At 31.7% G+C, this 23162-nt stretch overlaps 1 protein-coding gene and 1 long non-coding RNA gene across 2 annotated transcripts in view; one reads left to right on the top strand and one right to left on the bottom strand.

Annotated features, from left to right (window-relative positions):
• Nucleotides 1–23162, bottom strand: part of LOC126733755 (uncharacterized) — a 196204-nt gene that overhangs the window by 147446 nt on the left and 25596 nt on the right. The gene's annotated exons all lie outside the window — the stretch shown is intronic.
• Nucleotides 1–23162, top strand: part of LOC126733758 (uncharacterized) — a 28022-nt gene that overhangs the window by 305 nt on the left and 4555 nt on the right. The window lies entirely within an intron of this gene.

Genomic DNA, 23162 nt, shown 5'->3' with positions numbered 1-23162 from the left:
ATTAAAATAACACGCTCTCTCAGCAGCCCTAATTCTGATTTTACCAACGTGATAAGCGAACATGAGAGCTCAGCAGCAAATTTTCCAAAAATCAGAAGTTGGGATTTATCACTAAGCAGTGATATCCGGATTAATGTGGTCTTTTGATACGAAAAACTGTAATAAAGCTGAAGTCATCTGCATTCGTTACAGTACTTCACCGAATCATTATGTGTTTCGTATTAGAGAGATCTACTCAGCTCCACTCAGTTCATTTATATTAAATATATATGTAACTCCTAATAATATTCAAAGTTCTTGATTATTATGGTATATTCAATAAAAAGTCTACTCAACCATTTTCTTTTATGTAATGCTTTTTTGTATTGTATTAGTCTTTATAATTTAAATTTTTATTCAAGTTTTCAGTTCTCCAATAAGAATCAGGTGGGGTATCAGCAATATTTCTGAAAGCAAATTTTTAATATTTATAGATCCTTCAGGTACTAAATCTTGAAGCTCTTTTTTGCTAAACTAGCTATCTTTTGTGTATATAACGTTCGACTTTTAATCTCTCCTACAGGTACTGGACTTTTTTTATCACAGGAAAAGTCTCTGACGTACAGAGAAGTCAATTCCACCATTGACAGTATCAAATGCCTTACTGTAATCAAGCAGTTTTATTACCATATAGTTGGTCAGAAGACCAGTTTAGCAAGAGCGGTCGTAACGTTCTAATATAAGATATGACTCGCTTAGGTATACTTTCTTCAAATATTTCTGAAAGAAATGGAGAAAGATTAATAGGCTTTAAATGATAGGCAACGTTTTTTGCTGAGAGAGAGGGGGTTGAAGGGTAAAACCATTTGGCTCTGTAGTATTAGATACAAACTTAGAATAGATTAAATTAAATTTTTCCTATTTAATTCAAAAGTTTTTCAAAAGCCTTCGGGTTCAAAAACGCCATTTTTTTTCCTTAAGGAATGTCACTGATTATGTCTTTACTTATAAAGTTCCAGACTGTACACAAAGTCTTTAACTTTTTGTATTCAATATTATGATCCTTAGATCCAAGGCACATTATAAATGTTAGACGTATCAAAAGTAAAAGGGGCATGCGTATTATATATTGTAGTGTTTTATCATTCGTTCAAGTATTAATTAAAAAATTGTTTGCACAAAAATACTCCCTGCTTTATTTAGAAACTACAAAACGCGATCACCCATGACTACTAGAAATATTTATTTTCCACTATTTATGTCCAATCGCGCCAATATTTTGAACTTCGCTGCGCAGAACTGTCAATTATATTCCATGGCTCCTTATATACTCGACTGACCATGATTCCGAAAGATCGCTGACCTTCCATGCATCTCCAGAGATGTCGTGCGCGAAAATAGGTCTCACCATTTCAAATGAAGATTTTATAGGGTTTTTTAACCAAGATTCTTTAATCAATTAAATTATCCATCCATTTTTCAGTTACTACTATTCCCTGTATATATATATATAGTTCTCAGGGTCTGACCTCCTAGGCGGTCCAAAAATTGATAATCAAACTGATAATATAAAATATCAATCAGGGCTAAATAGTACGTTTACGAAAAAAGATTCTAACCCTTGTGGGCTTTAAAAAACGGGTAATTTGGATTTAATGACGGCCTTTTACATCGACCAATCAACGGCAAATTATAGACCGTAAATTAAATCAAAGAGTGCGGCGGGACGCTCTTGTTCTTTTGCTTTTTGAAGGCGTTTTGTTTTTCTTTTTTTTTTTCTTTTTTTAATATAATATAAAAATAATTTTAAATATAATACTGGGAAATCCTAAAATAGCGGTGTATGGTTTTTTTTTATGAAATTCCCTTATTATTTTAACCTATATAAGTAATAGATAAGTTAAACAAAGTAAATAATCGATAGGCGCCAGATAATTGACATTTTGCAATAAATCAGCACGTATAGGTAAGTAACCTCTGGTGATCTATTTTTTTATGACAAATTGTTTTATTAAAATAAATTAAAAGTTGACTTAGAGGGAAATTAAAGCATGTTAAATTAAGCATACAAATTATTATACAATTTAGAAATTGTATAGATTTTCTTGCGGTTCGTTATTTTTATTTAATTAAGATGCAAATAAGATATTGCTAAATAAAGATGGTATTTTCATACAGAATATCAGTATGAGCTTTTTCATATAGAATACCAAAATTAGATAATTCTAATTACTCTTTAAACTCATATTACTCTTTAAAATATATTTCCTTATTTTGAAGATGATATAAAAATAAGTCGAAACGTCGTTAAACATTAAATTTATTAAAAAAATATTCTTTTTTTACAAGTTTATCAACTTTTAGTTCGAAATCGAGGTGGTTTAAGCACTATTTCAAAAACACCTTGTAATGCCTTAAAAATGTACAATTTATTAGATTTTTGTTGTATGTAGTATTTTATTTACAAAATTACATATACAAAATTGACTCTTTTCAGGTAGTTACAAAGAATCTATATACAAGGTGTCCCAAAAGTGATGGATCAAACTCAAACAGGAGATAGAGGGAGTAATTTACAATCAAAATCACCCCCTATGTTGTTATGCAATTGTGAATAGGTTAAAAGTTATAGCCATATATGTGTATTTTTTTAATTCCAGCACCTTTGTCAAATAAAAGCTTTTAAAAAAATTATACAGTTGATTAAACAATCTTTTTTATTTTATTGTACCTAGAAATGATGTGCCTCTCCAACAAAAATATGTTTCTTAAATATTACTTTTTAAGAGCACTAGAAAAACATTTTTTTTGGACTTTTTACAACTTTAAAAATAAGTACTTAACTTTGATGCCATTTTTTTGCGAAGAAAATATAAGACATGCGAGTGACCCTGAACCTTAACTACTTCTTTAAATTATACTGATTCTAGCAAAGTACAACTTGAATAGATTATTAAAATTTCTTATTGTCTAATTAAATTTTTATTTTTTTAAGAAATAAGCAAAAAAAATATTCCATGGCTAAATCAATATTTTGCTTTATTATTTAACGAAAAAATAATAAAATTAAGATAGTAAAGTGTCTCAAAAATGTTTAAAAATACATAAGTATGTCTTCTAATACTGACCAATTTATCTGCAGTTATTTTGAAGAATGTTGATTTGTCGTGTTTTTTGTCGTAAACAAAATTTAAAAATAATTTTAAATAGGTAGCGTTGTATTGTCCAGGTACTGGCTAAGTACATACAATTTTGTATTATTTATACAACTGAACACATAATGCCTTATACCGTCCGTGAGAATGCAGAAATGCATTATGTTTATGGATTTTGTAATGGAAACGCTCGAGCGGCTGAAAGTAAATATCGTGAACGATTTCCTGATCGTGAACAACGAGTGCATAACGCATACGTGGAGGGGCAGATTCCTGGAAATCCTCGCAGAATAGAAAGACCTGATGAAAATGCTGAGGCAGAAGAATACATCATTGAAATGGCATTAGAGGAACCTTCATCTAGTGTTCGCCGCATATCAAGACGGTCTGGTATTCCGAGAACAACAGTACACCGCATTTTACGAAGAAACCAGTTGCATCCCTATCATGTACAACGGGTTCAAGATCTATTACCGGGTGATTATGACAAGAGCGTGGAATTTTGTAGAGAAATGCTTCATCGTAATAAGCAGGATCCACAATTTTTTGACAAAATTTTATGGTCAGACGAATCTAGTTTTCAGAGGGCGGTAATATTTAATATTCACAATTTACACCACTGGGAATATTATAACCCCAGAATTGTTAGAAATGACCGCTTTCAACATCAATTTATTGTGAACATGTGGAGTGGCATTCTTAACGGTTCATTAATTGGGCCGTTTGAACTACCAGCCAGATTAAATGGTGAAATCTATAGGAGATTTTTGGAAGAAAACTTACCTGTTTTACTTCAGGATATTCCATTAAATATTCGTCAATCAATGTGGCTGCAGCACGATGGAGCGCCCGCCCATTACAGCCTTCAGGTGAGACAGTTTTTAAATGAGGCTATGAGTGCAATATCGGATTAACCCACGAAAATTCAAAATCGACTTTATTGTAGAATATTATCCGTCAAGTTCAAATCTATTTACTGCACAGTGGACCAAACGACCTATTCCTTTTCGTTACGAGATGGCAGCACTAAACTAGTTATTGAACTTTATTATTGATAAAAGTTTAAAGAAGCAAAGTGGACTATTCTCAGTTAGTCCACTGTGCTGCTAAAAGTAATAAGTTTATGTGTTGTTTGTGATCGATTGTGAACTTTTTTTGTGAATTATCTTCAGTTTCGGTTATTGTAAGCAAGCTATTTATATAGTATGAATATCCAGGACGACATTACAACTGAAGGTAACTTGGTTTATTTTTACATTTGCATTAAAAACCCATAAAAGTAGAACACCCGTTTTTTTTTAGGTTAGGTTATGTTTTTATTTTAAATTAATATTTAAACTGTTTTCGTGAGATACTTATTAGATAGTTTATTATTGCTTATTGGCTTTACTGTTATGCCTTGCAATATAGTATTAGGGATTAAAAGAAAATAATATAAGTAATCCACATTATTTTGTTGTAGTGCCTTAGTCCACCTTTGCTCAAAAATTTCAAATTTAAGTTGTCAAAGAAGAATTTGTTTATTTTCTTTTTTTTGCAGACGTCTCAACCTTTGAACCGGACCCTTTTGCAGATTCTGGGTGGGAGTACTTGCCCTTGGATGAAGATTTAGAGGCATCTGATAGGCATGGGAAAGAAGACGAAGGTGGTACAGAAACGAATTTTAATGAAGCCAAACCAGCGCCAGCAGGGGTATTACCCCATACTTCTAAACCAAAAAAGCGTGTACGTAGTCCTGGAAAATGGAAAAGAAACTTAAACAAAAAAAAAAAAGATGGGCTGGACGAGAGTACATAACCAAATCTGGAAAAAATGTTCCATCAAAACCTTTTGAATGCACGTGTAAAGCTAGATGTTCAGTTTTAATTCCAGTAGAACGACAAATGGAACTGCATAAGAATTTCTATGCCTTAGAACCCTTTGACTTGCAAACTGCCTACTTGTTTGCCTTGATTAAAGTTGTAGGTAAGTTACGTACCTATACCCAGAATCCAGAATCTAAGAAGGAAAAAACCAGGCTTTATTATTTACCCACTAAGGGTGTAGAGCACAAAGTCTGCAAACCGTTTTTTTTTTCAAGCAGTCTTTCAAGTTTCTGCTGAGAAATTGGTAAAACTTTTAAAATCTAAATCTGTAGGAACACCACCACCAGGTGACAAGCGGGGCAAACATCAACCACATAACAAAGCAGCCGAGGCAAAAAAAAGATGAGTTTAAGAAATTTATTGAACAATTTCCTTGTTATGAATCTCATTATAGCAGGGAAAAAAGCTGCCACAGAAAAATTTTTTCTCCAGATTTGGGCCTTTGTAAAATGTACCAGTTATACAAAGATGAAGTTGAGAATCCTCTGTCCTATTTTGTTTTTCGAGAGACTTTTAATAAATAATTCAACCTACACTTTCATCCGCCGATAACTGACTCTCGCAAAAAATGCGATTTATTTAAGATTAAAATCAAAGCAGCCGACGATGAAGTGAAGCAACAACTAGAAGTTGAGAAGGAACTTCACCAAAGGAAGGCTCAATGTGCTAGAGACACCCTAAGAAAAGACACTGAACTGGCAAAAAGTGGAAACACTACACCTGTACTTACCAGAGGCATTTGTTACTATAAAAGGCAGTTATGGACTTACTGCTTTAATATACACGAAATGGGAACCAATAACTTGTTCATGTTTGTATGGCATGAAAGTATTGCTTCCAGGGGGCCGCAAGAAGTAGAATCTTGTATTTTATATTGCATAAGAAACTTTGTTACATCGAAAAGACTTATTATGTATTCTGACCAATGTGGTAGTCAGAATCGTAATATAAAAATGTCATTGATAGGTAACTATATTACTGCATCTCCATTATTTAGTGTGGAAGAAATAGATCATAAATTCCTTGTAAGTGGTCATTCCTATTTACCATGCGATCAAGATTTCGGAATCATAGAAAAAGATAAGAAATTCCATCCATACCTCATTCCATACCTCAAGACTGGCATACAAAAAATAAAAACAAAGGTGGAGTAGCTCAATATCCAATGGTTAAGGTTTTGAAAAGTTTTTCCCAATACTATTCAGTATAAGTATTCGAATAATGTAGAGGTTTATTTTAACACAGTAGATCATAATAAAAGGAAATCTGTTTCAAGGAAATTAAGGATCTGCCCCTTTTATAGCCAAATGGTAATGCCATTAATGAAGCTAAAAAGAAAGATCTCCTTGAGTTAATGGAATTCATCCCTCCTATATACCAAGATTTTTATAAAAATCTGAGGTCATCCGCTCAAGCAACTGGAGGTGAAGTAATTGGCCCAATTGAGGAAGAAGAAACTTTACCTATTTAATAACTATCTACTTAATAAAAAAAGAAAGTTTCTATTTTTTTTATTTTTTTCCGTGACAATACGAGTAATAAAGTTTTTGACGTAATATTTATTATAGCTTACCTTATAGGAACCCATTAAAAAACCCATTCTATTTTAAATGCAGAGTGGACTAACCAACATAGAAAAATCAAATATTAGCCATATCCAAAAATTTAAAACAAATTCCGCAAATTTAAGTAAGACTCAAGAATATTCAATTATTCCGAACCACAAAAATGTCTTTTTAAAAGGGTTTTGCGCACTTACATTTTCGTATTTTTTTTAAACCTATTTTCTAGCACTTAATAATAATGGGGCTAGTCCGTTTTTGCACTCATAGCCTCAAATGAGGCCTACCTTGGTGGTTGGATTGGACGGGGAGGTTGACAATTCGTTGGCCACCGCGCTCCCCCGACCTCAATCCAATTGATTTTTTCTATGGGGGTACTTTAAGGAGTTGGTATACGCCAGGGAAAATCGTAATGAGGAAGAGCTACGCCACCAAATAATTACAGCATCTAGATTAATTACCCAAAATGAACGTTCATTCAGAATGATTAAGAGACATTTTATACGCCGATGTAGGTTATGCATTAGATTTCGCGGCAGACATTTTGAACACTTATTGTAAATGAAATAAAGCAAAACTATCATGCAAAACAATAAACTATTTTCTAATGTTTTTTGTACCTTATTGCAATCCACCAACCCAACAAAACACAATTATTTATTTTAAAAAATTGGTAAATATTGATTTAGCCTTAAAATTCTCTTTTGCCTCTTTTTTAAAAAACTCAAAATTTAATTAGCCAATAAAAAATAATGTATTTAAGTCATGCCTTGCTGGAATCTGTATGAAACGTAGAAGTTTTTAAGCTACAGGGTCACTCTTATGTCTTACATTATTGAGAAAAAAATGGCGTCAAAGTTAAGGGTACTTATTTTTAAAGTTGTAAAAAGTCCAAAAAGAATTTTTTTTTAGCTCTTTCGAAAAGTAATATTTAAAAAAACTTTTTTATTAGAAAGGTACATCACTTCTAGGTAAAAACAAACAAAAAAACGCATTGTTTAATCCACTGTATAATTTTTTTATAAGCTTTTATTTGACAGTGTGCTTGAATTTAAAAAATACATAAAGATGGCTATAACTTTTAAACTATTCACAATTGCATAACAACATAGGGGGTGATTTTGATTGAACATAACTCCCTCTATCCTCTGTTTGAGTTTGATCCATCACTTTTGGGACACCCTGTATATAAGATAAATGCCCTGTGCAATAAGTAAAAAATGTCGAATAAATTTATCAGGAGAAGCTGCACAAAAAATTTGAATTTTTATGACCAATTTTTTTTTTAATTTCAAGCCCAACTTTATAATTAAAAAAAATATATTTGAAAAAACTGCTAAAATGCGTATAAAATAACGTTAGAATTTTTAAATTTGTTTCTTATTTTTAGAGATCAAACGATCCTTAAACATTTTAATATATTTGCATTCAATTTTTAGGGATAATGTCTTTATTTAAAAAAAAAATTGAAAAAAGGACTTAAACACGTATCTTATGAATTTATTAAATGAAATCTGAAAGATTTAAATAAAAATTGAAAATAAAATGTGATTTTCACTATACATTTTCACTCCTGGGCTTTTTTTCACATTAATTTATAGTATCTGATTCATTTTAATATTTAATATAAATTCTAGAGTTTCCATAGATTCTTATAGAAATGATACTTTTAAATATTTTTCCCGGCTTTTCTATGCAAAATGCAAAGAAAATAGGTTTGAAAAAAAGTGGTAATATATGTATTTAATGAATTAATTAGAAGAGGCAACGTTTAATTTTGTAGTTTTCTTTTTGTCAGAGATATGAACAATTTATGCCTAAAAAATTCAATTTTCTTTAAGATGATACCGAGGAGCTGAGGGATATGTTTTCAAAACTGGCAAAATAGTCGAGATTTGGCTTCTCCTAAGACCTAGAAAAGTGAGTCTTTTCATACGTAGTTGCATAAACCTTAATAGAAAAATCCAATTTTAAATTGATACCGAAAATATTAAAAAACTGATGCTTAACATCACATTTTCACCATTTAAATTCAAGCTTGGATACTGTTTTTGCTCGAGTATGATCATACCCACCCTCGTAATAAATAAAACACAAGAACCCAATAAGATAGATGAAATTTCCATTGCACAAACTCTCGCCCACCATTGGTAACTAACAAATAAACTAAAAAAAGGTGATTTTATTTATTGGCGCCATCGTAAATAGACCGCGGCCATTTTGTTGTTGCAATGGCGCTGACTGCTCAGTCAACCGTAAGATCGAAGGAACAAATTAAACGCAATAACAAGTGTGATAGGTTAATTAGGTGGTACCATCGAGGCACCACTCCGCACCACGCCGAGTACCGTGTCTTACGTAAAAGGAAATCTCACTTACGGGTTACAATTTAACGAGTTTTGTTGTTTTGTTATACGATGCCGCATAATTCACTGAAAGAGATAATTGAAATATTTCGGTTTATTATGGCTGGTTCATGATTTTTTGTTCTCTCTAGGATAGAACATCAAGTACTTTCGAAATAGTTAAGCCAACATAATTTAGGATACAAATAAGGACATTTTGGGATTATGGAATAATTATGGTATCGCGCACCACTAAATTTATCCAAAATTCTAGAGATATATGGTAAAGCATAAGCATCGCGTTCAAATATACGGTATTTGAATTTTAACGTTCTAGTCAACAAAATATTTATTTAGCCGTTGCTTTGGAAACCAAGCATTTTATTAACCCTTCATTTATAATTTTTTATTTCTAAGAAAAAAAACAATTGCTCAATTGTTGTATCCAATTTTCTCAAAATAATTAGACGCTATATTATTAAGATATAATTAATTTGCGGATGACTGTTAATTTAAGAGAAGAAGAATCACTCTCCATGGCACATATCCGTCACAATATTCGTATCTATCCAAAAATTAATTCCAAGCATAATTTCAAGTCTTAATTTAGGAACTGCATGAAGACAAGCTCAAGCATTTTAACTTTTCTCCAACAAGTGAAGCAACGGATACTAAGAAGAACACGCTGGACAAATTATTAATAATTCTTTTGGAAATTATGGTCCTTCGAGTCGGATTTTTCACTTCAAACAGACCTAAATTGTTAAGTTACATTATTGCGCCGTCTATAAAGTAGTGTAGAAGTTGAGGCTGAAAATTAAACAAAAAAATTTAAATTTTTCAATCATTACTTAACTCTTACACCTATTTGATTGCATCGCTCCCTTTACGTGATGTCTACGAGGACTTTTTACTAACGAGTAAAAGATAAATGGAAAATCTTTTCAGAGGTTTTATAACGGAGAGATTAAGATTTTAGGGTCAAAAAACATTTATTTTAGTCTTTTTTAACTTTTGGCCTAAGAAGTTTATGACAAAAATAGACCTAAAGTGACTTGAGGTGCAATCTATTAAAGATCTTGTTTGAAATTAAATAAAGATCTAGATACACTCAACTACTCTTCTTCTCTTCTTGTTAGAAAACATTGAATAGATTTGGTCAGACTGAGAGAGAAAATATAACAAATTCTTCAATGATTGGTCCTACGAGCCGTATCAAATAAGACTAAAGTAGAGCTAAATTAAGAATACTACAAGAAGAATGTTTAATAATTTTTTGAAAAATGGGGCCCTTCGAATCGGAGTTTTTGTCAGAACGGACCTAAATTTGTAAATTACATTATTGAATCATAAATAAAAAAGTGTAAACGTTGATTAAACCAAGCATGCACTAAGGCGTTAGAGATTTCCAGTTCTTTGTAGCAACGGATACTAAAAACGAACTTAATTGCCTGGAAGAATTTTTAACACTTTTCTGGAAAATCTGGTCCATCGAGCCGGATCTCTCACTCAGGTACGTTTTAGATTGTTTTTTAAAGGAGTCTTCAAAGTCCGAAGGTTTAAGTCTATTCTAATTTTTTTTAATTTTCAGTCTAAGACATTCATGACAAAATTATATCTAAAAATATAGACACGATGTCTATGATATATGATATGATGATAGGTGATGGTCTTGTTTAGGAATTAATCTACAGATGACAGATGCTTTCAAATAGCCACTGAAAAAATCATAAGTTTGGGATCATAATATACCTGAATTCTTCAAGGAATGGTCCTACGAGCCGCATCAAATTAGCCCAAACTAAGGCAGGATTAAAAGAACTACTTTTTGATGTTATAGGTTTTCAGTTATTTGGAATACCGGATACTTAGTACGCTTTAATAATTTTCTAAAAAAGATGGTCTTTCGAGTCCGATCTTTCACTCAATTACGTTTTTATTAATAAGAAGTAAATTAAAGAATAAGTGTCATTTAAATTCCTAGAAGAATTTTTAATTTTTTTTTTGGAAAATATAGCCTCTTCTACTACTAGCCTCTTCTACTATCTCCTCTTCTCTCTATATTCTTCGAGCCGGATATTTTATTCATCACAGAATTAAATTTTAAACTAACAATGTTAAAACCTAAATAAAATGAGCCCTGACTAAGTCCGAAAGTTGAGACTGAATTTTGGAGTTCAATAATCAGAAATGTAAAACTAAAAACAATTTTTCCACGACTTCGAATGGATGTTATAGCAGTGGTCCGAACACTGAAAAAATAATCCATGCTAGATGAAAAATCTTTGGAATATTTAATTTATTATATTATGATCTCTAGTTCAGGATATCCAGAAAATTATTTAAATCTGAAATAAACCTTTACTGAAGGATTCATTTCTGAAATACCTCTGCACTTTCTGGAACTTGATAATGAGCAATGTATAACTATAATTTGGACTCAATCTTTTAGAGATCGATTGCTAAGGAATAATTTTATGCATAAATTTCGTTAAATAAATTCATGTCTACTTAAGGCATCAACCTAGGAGTCATATTCCTATATTAGTTTTTTACAATTACTACAAACATTCATAAAAAGGTTATTAGTCAAAATTAAGGCACAAATGTGCATTTTAACACCTGCAAGTCCAATTTCCATTTTTTCACACAAGTTATTAGATAGCGGCCTTCAAAGAACACCACTTCCATCTAATTACGTGACCCGAGCTCCTAAAACCGCTGTTATTCCGAGATATCGCCGAGGTGCAATAGATGAAACAATAATTGTTACTTCTCAAGTTTACCTGTTCAAAGAACTTTTGCCACCTGCTAATCACCATTCGAAGAATCGGAGGTTGTAAAATAGTTCGGGTGTGACTTGCACCTTTAACCCACGGAGGCAAAATTAAAACACGAAAATGCACACAAATATCACATTTAAAATAATAACTGTTTCCTTAATAACATTGATTCACTGACGTATCATAAAGGGAATTTTCCTTGATTGCCTTGTTGTAAAAGTCATACCCGTAGATAAGAATGGATCTAGGATGGGCTTCAAGAATTATCTCCTAATTTTTTTAGTCCCAATTATTGGTACAACCTTTGACACCGTCCTGAGAAAATGAATTTGAGCACAATTCATTGTTTTATGTTAGGCATAGGCAACATGTCTTTAAATATCAACACTTAACGTATACATCATTCAAAACCTCAACTATTATAAATTTGACAATTATTGGCTCCTAAAGTTTACTGATGACACATATTCTCTTCCTGGTGTACGTCACAACATCCTTGATTTCTGATAGCCTAGATATTACAGCTGATCAGTCATTTAATGATCCTTCAGGTCAAGTTGAAGGCTTCAATTGTCTGGAATAATTAATTGCCTGGAATATTTCATTAAGCTTCTTAAAAATCATTTCAGGGAAAGATGACTAATGAACTTGAAATTTAACTGGCCAATACCTGTAATTTTATTGTTTTTTCAAGGCAGTTGGAAACAAATCATTTCGATTGCCTGGAAGATGTAAAAAAATAAACTTATTACCTAAAAATATCAAGTACCTTAACAGAATGTCCCTTATATTTCAGAAAATTGTCAAAAATTAGAATTTTCAGGCATTTTTTTGTCATTTATTGATGCTTTCAGGTAGTTGAAGCCACCTTTTCATACCAACTGTTTGGAAAAATCAGTACATGGTTAAAAACGAATATCTGAAAATGCCAGTCACTTGGAAGGACCAAATTCCTTTAAAAGCATGGATGAACTTTACAAAAATAATTAACTATCTAAAAACATAAAGTTGGTTATCTTCAAGTAAATTATTGATATTTCTTTCCTAATTTGTCAAAAAATGAATATTATTGATTATTCCAGGTTGTAAAGAAAAAATTCTTGGTACTGTTTTACTATTCAGGTGCCATCTGTGATTTATCAACTCAACAGTGGATTCTTCTTGGATGCTATTGGTCGGCGGAAAATCTTTGATCTGGGCGGAATAGTCCGCGCGTTTATGTAATGTAATCTTCACATATTTGCGAGCATAGAAAATTAATTTTTACTCCAGGGGTGTATGTAAATTTTGTTCATCTTCCAGGATCTTGAGCGAAATTTTTTTGTTCATTTTCCAGTGTAATAATTAAATTATACTGGATTCCTTAATAATGAAGCTCTGATAAAAACTATCTTAGTCTTGTAATGGAAACTGTATAATAATTTATACTGTATTATAATAGTATAGACAGTATATAATTGTACAGACATGTCCACAATATAACTATTGATGTAATGTTTTCTCGCGAATAATTCCTTTAAATGCCTGTAAAAAATTCACAAAAATAATTTATTATCTAAAAACATGACGTTCCTTTTATCATTTACAAGTTCTATTAAAGGTCTCTAATTTCCCTAAAATTAATTTTTCCAGATAGTTGTAAGGAAACTGGATAGATTCAACTGCCTAGAAGAAGTTGAAAACTAAACTCATTACCTAAAAACATCGGCAAAATCAGATTTAATCCCTAAATGTACATACTGATTGTCTTTGACATTGTATCAATTCAGTCAAAATATTTCACCTCTTGGAAAAAATTCCAGCTATTATTGGTTGTCACTTATTTTCCTATTTAGGTGCCATCTATAAACTCAACAGTGGAGTCTTCTTGGATGCTGGTCGGCGGTAATCTTTGATCTGGGCGGAATAGTCCGCGCGTTTATGTAATGCATTCTTCACATATTTGCGAGTGTAAAAAATTAATTTTTAGTCCAGGGGTGTATGTAAATAATGTTTATCTTCCAGGATCTTGAGCGCACTTTTTTTGTTAATTTTCCAGTGTAATAATTTAATTATACTGGATTGCTTAAGAATGAAGCTCTGATAAAAACTATCTTAGTCTTGTAATGAAAACCGTACAATAATATATAGAAATATATACTGTATAATAATAATAGAGACTGTATATAATTGTACAAACATGTCTGCAATATAACTATTGATGTTAAGTTTTCTCGCGAATAATTCCTTTAAATGCCTGTAAAAAATTCACAAAAATAATTTAATATCTAAAACTATGATGTTCCTTTCAATCAGATACAAGTTCTATTAAAGGTCTCTAATTTCCCAAAGATTCAATAAAATTGATTGTTCCAGATAGTTATAAGGAAACTGGATAGCTTCAACTTCAACAAGGTCTTTGGCATTGTATCAAAAAAGTCAGAATATTTCAGCTCTTGGAAAAAATTCTAGCTACCGTTGGTTGTCACTTATTTTACTATTCGAGTGCCATCTATGATCTATCCACTCAACAGTGGATTCTTCTTGGATGCTATTGGTCGGCGGTAATCTTTGATCTGGGCGAAATAGTCCGGGCGTTTATGTAATGCATTCTTCTCATATTTGCGAGTGTAGAAAATTAATTTTTAGTCCAGGGGTGTATGTAAATTTTGTTCAACTTTCAGGATCTTGAGCGCACTTTTTTTGTTCATTTTTCATTGTAATAATTAAATTATAGTGGATTGCAGTATAATAATATATATATTGTATAATAATATTACAAACTGTATATAATTATACAGACATATCTGCAATATGACATGACTATTGATTTTATGTTTTCTCGCGAATAATTCCTTTAAATGCCTGGAAAAATTCAGAAAAATAATTTATTATCTACAAACATGATTCCTTTTAATCAGATACAAGTTCTATTAAAGGTCTCTAATTTCCCAAAAATTAAATAAAATTAATTTTTCCAGATAGTTGTAAGGAAACTGGATAGATTCAACTGCCTAGAAGAAGTTAAAAAATAAACCAATTACCTAAAAACATCAGCAAAATCAGATTAAATCCCTAAATGTACTTACTAATTGTCTTTGACATTGTATCAATTCAGTAAAAATATTTTACCTTTTGGAAAAAATTCCGGCTACCATTGGTTGTCACTTATTTTACTATTCAGGTGCCATCTATAATCTATAAACTCAACAGTGGAGTCTTCTTGGATGCTGGTCGGCGGTAATCTTTGATCTGGGCGAAATAGTCCGCGCGTTTATGTAATGTAATCTTCACATATTTGCGAGTGTAGAAAATTCATTTTATTCCAGGGGTGTACATAGGTAAATAATGTTCATCTTCCAGAATTTTGAGGCACTTTTTTTGTTGATTTTCCAGTGTAAAAATTAAAAGAATATTGCATAAAAATCAAGCGCTGATAAAAACTGTCTTGTTGGCCAGGTAGTTGAAAATATCAAGTACCTTAAGCTGCCTGGAAGAGTTTTAGTAAATAATTTATTGTCTAAAAATACGAAGTTCTTGTATTTAAGGAAATTATTATTTCTTCATGGTCAACAGACTCTGGATGAAGTTGTAACTTTCCTTGGTCTGACTCTGGATTCGGGATTGCCCTGGTAATCACCTATTTTGGATACTACATTCTTGTATCTTTAGTTTTAATAATAATTCTCAATTCTCAATTTCTTATCACCAACTTTACGAATTAGAAGTTTGTTCCTTGCAGAAAACTAAAATTAGGATGATTAACATAATTTAGGGTAAAAATCAAAGTAAAAACAATAATTCATTGGAATCAAGCCAATCTCTTATGGTAGATAATTATATTTTAGCTTTTTCTTTTAGGAGGTAAGAGTTAGACGCAAAAATTAAAACTCTATCACCAGCGTATTATATTATGATGCTCACATATTATATTATTACTAAAAGAAGAGGTCTAAGTGCAAGGATAGCTGCAAGAAACTCTCAACACAGTTCATTCAAGTACTTTTTCATAGGACACCGTGTCAAAAGCCTTTGCAAGATCTAGAAACCTTCCAATAAAATTTTCTATTTCGCTATTAAGTATTGTCAATAGAATCTGTAAGTTTAAGTAATGTATCACCTCTAATACAATATTATTTGCTACTAGTGTTAAATGTTTTAAATAATTTAGCAAACACTTGAAATTTCTGCTTCAGTTCCAGATTTATAAATAGATGTTAATTCTTTAAATTGATCTGGAATTTTATGGTTAAAAATATGTGCCAATGGTTGTCTTTTACCAGGGTCGTATTTACTTGATGATACCCAAGGAAATTGAAATTTGTAAGAAATACAACTTGTATAAACAATTTAGTTGAATTCACAGTTGGGTTTCTTGTGTTTACTAATTATGGAATAGGTAAAATAACAGTTTAATGAAAAATGTATTTGTGACTCTCTATTTGGTCCAACTTTTATGAAATATTTATCACAAAAATTTGCCATATATTTTTATTTTTATCACTATTTATACCAATACCGAACTCGTCAGATAAGCTTCTTCATCTTTTTATATTCAAGTTTCTTCAAGAATTAGATTAAAGAAAAATGTCTATTCAAGGTTTCCTACTTAATATAAAACGCACGTTTAATATTTCATCCTTAAAGGAATCGTGCCAACATAAATCGGCCTCTTTTCATGTCCATAACGAGGTATCTGCCGTAAAATAAAAGCAAAAAAGAAACAAAAAAAATCTGACGCGGTTTAATTATGGTATTCCACCAAAACGTGCCATTTAGAGGTGTCAAAATGGGTTCGGGCCGCCTTTCATGTCGGGTCAGTGAGGTCAGTTCATACGAGTATAAAAACAAAAATACGCTCGTTTTAAATTGAATATGTTTTCGGTTAAAAATTATGGAGGAAAAACATCTTTGGACTTAAATCCAACCATGTAATAAATTCAGATGAGTTAAAAACGTAAAAATTTGCCAGAGAGTCATTGCCGTTCACACCTTAAACAAACCAAAGAACTAGGAAAACCTTTCAAAGTTATGCAATGATGCGCACAAGACATTGAAAACTTTGATTACTTTTAAACTTACTTTTAAAATTTATAGAAATTGTTGCAATAATCGAACCTAATAGTGTGATATACACTTGACGAGGCTACAGTTGCAAAAACATCCAATAGTAAAAGTTAAATTATATAATGAGACTCTTTAGACACAAAATCAAACACTCGACCGACCGAAGAACAAACAGATTTTTTTTCGCAAATAACAATATTGCAACTCTGAATACTAAACAGGATAGAAAAACTGAAATTTATGCGCGTTTTTTTTTCGCAAGATCGATGATTGGGCAAACAATGAAATTCGAAACCGGCTTCAGTAAGTACCAGCAATTTGATTTTATGATTGTGTGATATTGTTCAGATGTTTTTTTTTTTTAATTTTTACAAGGTAGTCTAATAATACGTCAAATTTTCTTATTTGTCTAAAATTGAAAAAAAATGTATTATTACAGTGATTTACAAGTGTTTTATAAAGTGGTACCCACCTCCAGTAAATTGGTTATCTTTGATCTGGGCGAAATAGTCCGGGCGTTTATGTTATGTATACTTCACATATTTGCGGGTGTAGAAAATTCATTTTCGTTCCAGGGGTGTATGTAATTTTTGTTAATCTTCCAGGATCTTGAGGCACTTTTTTTTTCTTATTTTCAAGTAAAATCGGTTAACGATTATAGTATTTATTGCATAAAAATCATGCTCTGATAAAACCTATTTTCTTCTTGTGATAGAAACAATAAATTAATAATTACTTGTACGCACATGTTTGCAATATTACAATTGACGTCAGCTTTTCTCAGCAATAATGCCTGAAAATAATAGATTTCAAACATGTCTAGGCTAAATCTCTTTAACCTGGAAGAATTTTAATAAATAATTTATTGTTTAAAAATATGACCTTCCTACATACAAGGAAACTAATATTTCTTTTATTACTAGTTAATTGGACTTGGAAGTTTGAATTCCTTCCTTAATCACAAACACCTTCAATCAGTTACTCCTTTTAATAGTCATCAAAGTATTCAGGCAGTTAATTTATTTGATCATATACATTAACCTTCTGAACCTTTGCTTCCCTGTTAAACCAATTAAGATATTAAAGAATAGAAATTGCTCAAACTATGGCAACGACACCTTTGATGTCAAACTACTTCAATTGCTACGAAAAAAATGTGTGAAAAGTCATCTATCGTTTTTTGTGATATCTACAAGGCCTTTGATAGAGTCAGTCGTGGCTAAGCCTGTTTGTTCTTATAGAAACCAATCAGTAGAGTTCTGGATCCAGTTCTATTCCAGTTAGTCTTGCAAATGATCTTCTTTGGCAAAATCTGAGTCATTTAATGTTCTCTCCCTAGGCATTTTCTTACTTTTACGATTTCCATTCAAGAACTTCCTAATTTATCGGACTTTATCATCGAATCCAAGGCAAAGGATTGTTAACTGTGAAAGTAGATGATAGTAAATATTAAATAATTATTGAATGTACAGTTTGCTTAAGGGGAAGCTTCAGAGAAACATTGAGGGAGAAGTTCAAGCTTATATAAAAATTGTTAATTTTACGTGCATTATAATATTTTAACTCATACCTGAATAAATAAATAAATTAAATTTTAGTTCACTACGAAAGTCTAATTTACCCTTTCAGACATTCCACTATAGGATTCGGCACCTGTTGACTTAAATAAATGTCGAGGTTGCCAAAGAAAGAAATATTTAAGGTGCCGGCCCGTAGTCTGATCTCCACTGATCTATTCATCTGAGTATCCTCTGTTCTAGATAAGTCGGACATGGAAATCTTATAAAATCGTAGAAAAAAGGATTGACCTTGCAAAACTGCTCTAAACTTAATAATAATCATCAAAGAGTTCAGGAGCTGATCCACTTGAGCACATATATTAACATGCTGAGCCCTTGTTCCCCTATTAAACTAACTAATATAATAAAGAACAAAAAGAGCTCAGGAGAAACTTTACTTCAATCCCTTTCTCTAGAAAGCAACTATGGCAAAGACACGTTTGATGTTAAATTACCTCGTTTCCAGAAGAAAATGGGTAAAAAGTCAGCTATGGTTTTTTAGCGATCTTTATGAGGCCTTTGATGGAGTCAGTCGTCAGTGAGTGGAATCCTGGAATCAGTGCTTTTCTAGCTAATGTTGCAAATGTTTTTCTTCACTACCCTTTGGCAAAAAATGTTCTCACCCCAAAGATTTTCTTGCTGATAGGATTTTTGCCAAAGAACAATAACTTCTTGAATCAGAGATTGGCTAGTTAGTCTATATTCCTCCGGAAATGATAATAGTTATCACCTTATCCCAAGAAATTATTAACTGTGAAAGTAGTTGATACTAAACATCTCGAGGTTGCCAAACTGTGAAATATTTAAGGTGCCAGTACGTATAGCGGAATGTTTAGGTGGTGCTGGAACCTGTTGCAGAATGCTCTTTAATAAAATGAATCCTGATTCTTGCTCATTGCCTTTATTTCGATAACTGGACTTTACCATTGCCTACTACTTTAAACTTTCCAGTTTTTTAAGATTTACTCAGATCTGATCTGAGTTTTTTGAATCGTATATGGATACTTTTAAGTATGGGTGATCAATGGTCGTTGACAAACTCTTGTTCTGTTAAAAGGAGTGTACTAGTTTTAATTGGTACATGGAAAAGTTGTAGTTTCTGTAAATCCATAAAGCTACATCTTGTCAAATGCCTTGCATATATCAAGAAAGACTGTACCTATGTTACGACATGTTTAAAGTGGAGACTGGTGATTTGATAAACCGTGCATTGACGTATGTAGACATTGAGGAAGTAATTGAAAGTTTAGACCTCCTCAACGAAATGTAACTAAGTCACGATTCGTTTTCATCTTAACCGAATTAAGTCTTGTTTTTTTTCCAGTATCTGGATTACCTGTACCGAACAAAATCTGAATTTTCATTTTCATGAAAAAGGGTTGATTAACTGCATGACAAACAACAAGCCTAATGCTCCAACTGACTGTAAGTTAAACGCCAACTCATTAAAAAAACTTCCAGATGCTTTTAAGAATACCGACCAAGATCACTTCTGGATAAATATTGTCTGTTCCTTATTATTGCTAGTAGATAGCACTTTTCATAAATCGACAAATAAATCTCGGATGTAATTTTTCTATATGACTTTTTGCTAGGACATCACTTTTGCTTGTTGGTGGTTATTATCAGTCAGTCGCTCCCGATATTTTATTTATTTTTTTAGGCAAGTTGAAACCATCAGGTATTCGCTGTAAGTTTTTCAGTTTACACCTATCCCTCATCCAGTCCCCTTTTGCTTCTCTGATTTTTATTAATGCATCTATATCCCTTTGAGATTTGATGTTTGCATTCCCGACACTTGTCCATTAGCTCCAGAAGTTTTAATCACCAATTGCTTCTGTTTCTTAATCTCTGATTTAAGGTCTCCTTGAATATATTGGATATTCCAGTCCAGGTTGCCACTGTGTCATCTCCTTTTAGTTGGCTTCAATTTACTTGCTGCAGGTTGACATTAAGCTGAATCTACAAGAACCTTTTCCTTGCATCTTATTTAAATTGCTCCACGTTCATTTGTGATGTTGGAATTCTTTTTCTCGTGCGTTTAATTGTCATAGAGATCAATAATCAATTATCATAGGATTATAATCAGATCCCATATGTCTTCTTGATCAGACTTGACTGAGCTACGAAATCTTTAGTTTACCATATTATAGATAATTTGATTTCGCTTTATATTGTCATTATTGTACTGAGGAGATGTCCACGTGTAGAGCCTTTGCGGGTATTGGAGGATTAGAGCATTTAGAATTAGAAACTTATTTTCCTGACTCTATTTTGAGTTCAGAGGCAGAATTAGCAAATCTGATTTTAATTTGCCCCTATGTAATATTACCCAAAAGAAGCATACTTAGCATACTAGCGAAATCTAAAATTGACATTCTCCAGAAATTCTGCAACTCAGAGGCATATTAGTTATACTGGTTCTGCGGTTTACAATGTGTTGCATGACTTCATTAGGAATAAACCATTTAAGGTTGTCAAATACAAAATAGGTCAGTGGATATCGGAAAGTAGCTTTTGCTTGAATTTTTAGACTGTTTTCTTGTGGGTATGTTTTGATTGCTTATTTATAATATTAACATGTTCAGTACAAATATTTTTTATAAGATGTAACTTAAAAAAAAATACAAACTGATCGATCCCTCAAGGCCATTAAACTCCTCAAGACCATAACTGATCTTTTCGTCCCTTCAGATTATAATAACAATGAGAAAGGCGAAAATAGAACTGCTAGAAATTGGGAGAATATGGAACATTAAGACAAGAATTATCCTGGTGGTAATAGGAGCAACAGAACCCATTTTCTGTTATACATATTCAATCGTTAAAGAGATCCCAGAAAAACATCATCTACTCAGTTTACAGAAAACTCTCCTGCTAAAAGCTTCTGAAGTCTGAAAGATCCTACTTATCTGTAAAAGCACGTAAGAATTTTCAGTTACTAGATGTATTTGAAAATTCTTACCTAGATATCTTAGAATATTATTCTTTATATAAGATTCCTTAGATTTTCTGTAAAGAAACAAATTTTTTAAAACCATAGCAAACTAAAGGGTACCGGTGTTACTATATCTAACGATCTTACAGTTGAGCAGCAGCAAGATCAAAAAATCCTCTATAAATATTTCAAAATAGCCAAAAGTAAGAACTTCGAGGCAAAAATATTGAAAAATAAATTACTAGTGAACGAAAACACTTTTAGTATAACTGAACTGAAAGAAGCTACCGGGGAAACGTTCACTGACTTCTTTATAAATAAAAAACAGTTATTTCCTAACAACAGTGCTCCTGCAACACCTGAAAGGCAGACGAAAACCTCTTCTATAATTTCTGGAGGAATGTAAGTGACGTAGCATCACCGAAGATAATACCTCAACAAACCTCTAGAAAGGAGGTAAATTCAAAAGAGGTAGTAAACGAGAGGCACAAAGAAAGGAACAGGGGACCTGAAATTAAGAGTAAAACATTATCATCTCCCGTGACGGTAGTTTCAAGAAATACTAGGCAGTCCGGAAGAACAAACTCTACGTCTTGTCAAGGAAAGGCTTAGATAGGTAGTCCTAAATTATTTTATTAGTGTTTTTGTGTAAGTAGTTTTATTTTAAACACTGTTTGTTATATGTCAATTCATTTTTATTTATTTTACTATTAATGACTTATTTTAATCAATGGCATTTAATATTTGTCATTTAAATATTCGATCCCTAGTGGCAAATTTTACTGATTTTAAAGATTTTATTCAAAACACGGAATTTTATATTAATTTATATTAATAATTTTATATTAAAAGACTTTAATATTAATTTTCTTCAGGCTTCTAATAATACAAAAAAGCTGGAAAATATTGCAGAAGTGTTTGAATTAACGCAAGTTATAAACGAACCTACTAGAATTACTAACCGCTCTGCATCTCTAATTGATCTTATATTTTGTAATTCAAAAATTGTTAAATCTTCTGGCGTTAGTACAGTTCAGATTGCTGATCATTTTGCCACCTATTTAGAAATAAATACTCCAAAAGAAGCATGTGAGTCGAGAACTATTAAGTATAGACCTTTAAAGAATATTAATTTAAATGATTTTAGTCGTGATTTGTCTATATGTCCTTGGAATGAAATTTTATATATGCCAAACGTGGATGATAAGTTAGAATATCTGAATTCTCTTATTTTAAACCTTTTTGATATTCATGCTCCCATAAAAACCTTTAAAACTAGCAATAAACAAAATTATGCGCCATGGATAACTGAAAATATTAAACTCCTACAGAACCTACGTAACACTGCCTTAAGACGTTATAAAAAATCAAAATTACCAGCACATTTTTCTTATTACAAAGAATTGAGAAATTATACAACATGGGCTATAAGAGCTGAGAGGAGGGCTTATTTGAGGGATAATTTTTTGATTTCAACTGTGAAGGAAAAATGTGCAGAGCTGCAGAAACTTAATTTAACAGGATCAAAGAATAATAATGGAATTCCTAAACATTTAACTGAAAACCTAAACAATATAAATTCGTTTTTTGCTAATCCAACATAGGTTACTCATCCGTTAAATAATGATCTAGTTCACTTTTATAATACTCACATTAAGGAAGGTATAACAAATATATTAACTTTTGAACCGGTAGTAGAGGCAGAAGTCACTAAAATTATATATGACATTAAAAGCAAAGCTTTTGGGTCTGATCAAATAAATGCCCACCTAATTCAGCTTTGTTGCCCTCGTATTATTCCTTACATCACGCCTATTATTAATGTCTGCTTTGAAATTGGCTATTTTCCACAGCGTTGGAAGCATGCATATGTAATTCCCTTACCTAAAGTTAATGAACCAACTGAATTTAATCATTTGCATTCTATAAG

Source organism: Anthonomus grandis, chromosome 3, assembly GCF_022605725.1.
Source record: "Anthonomus grandis grandis chromosome 3, icAntGran1.3, whole genome shotgun sequence".
In the NCBI taxonomy this organism is placed as follows: domain Eukaryota; kingdom Metazoa; phylum Arthropoda; class Insecta; order Coleoptera; family Curculionidae; genus Anthonomus; species Anthonomus grandis.
The sequence above is the reverse complement of the archived record's forward strand: the minus strand, read 5'-3'. Positions and strand labels throughout refer to the sequence as shown.